Source organism: Frankliniella occidentalis, unplaced genomic scaffold (genome assembly GCF_000697945.3).
Source record: "Frankliniella occidentalis isolate FOCC.00 unplaced genomic scaffold, Focc_3.1 Scaffold10, whole genome shotgun sequence".
Taxonomy (NCBI): domain Eukaryota; kingdom Metazoa; phylum Arthropoda; class Insecta; order Thysanoptera; family Thripidae; genus Frankliniella; species Frankliniella occidentalis.
The window spans coordinates 1,617,820-1,618,873 of record NW_026267140.1 but is presented as its reverse complement, the minus strand read 5'-3'; positions in this window follow the sequence as shown (position 1 = coordinate 1,618,873).

The following is a 1,054-nucleotide window of genomic DNA, read 5'->3' as shown; positions in this document are numbered from 1 at the left end:
AGCAGGTCTGCGGCGTCCAAACAGCTTAAAATGACTCATATCACAATAGGAAAATTGTCAAGAAAGCAGGTGCCATGGTGTCAATACCGGGCACTTCAGACAGGTGTATCGCGGACAATCTTCGCCTACTTATCTGTAGCCGCAGTGGGTGGACATTAAACAGCAAGGACAAAACAACGTCCTGGGTTCCAAGCAGTCAGGAATCCTTAAATCCTTACGCTGATCAAAGTTGCTTAACACTTGTAGGTCTGCAACTCCGTAGTATTGCAAGTATGCAACTACAGAGTAAGTGTTAAGCACCTGCACACTTACTTTATCAGTAGGGTTCGTATTTTATAGAACAGAGGCTACTTTGTCAGAAACGTGACCCGTGTGCCACAGTAGTTTTACCAGAGTGTGGCCGACTGCCGACTGCAGGGCGGACGCGACAGCCGCGATGACGGTGGCTTGGACGCCGAGGCGTGAGTGGCGAGGGTCTCTACGACAAGAACGAAGAACGACCCCGACGCCGGCCGCCCGGAAGGAATGCAAAAGGCACCGCCGCCTTCTTGTGGCTGCCGCCGCTTCGCGCCTTGCTCGCGAGAATGTCGTCGCCACGCCGGTCGCCGGACGGGGCGAGACGGCAACGACGGCGCAGTGCAGCCTGCTGTGAAATCCGTCAAATTGGACTCGGCCAGAGCGCCGAGGAACGCGAAACCATCCTCACAATCACAGTCTGTTCAAAAACTGCGTCTGCACGTTGGTGGTAGATTATTTAATCTTCCGCCAACGCGGGCACTAAAGAGAGCGTCGTCTGGAATGCGAAAGCAAAAGAGGGGTTCGTCGCTTGTACGTGGTGCTACCATACCGTGTGTTATGAAAGCAATAAGGGCAGTTAGAGGGGGATGTTTTTTTCCGCTTGGGCGCCGAAGACTTCTTAAAATTTATTTCCAAACCTTAAAGAAAAACAGCGCCCATAGCGTTTAACAGCCCGTCCTCTCGGCAGTTCGAAAAGGCCAAACGGAAGACGAAAACTTAGCCAAAGATAATGAGTACTAGCGAGTTATATAGTAAA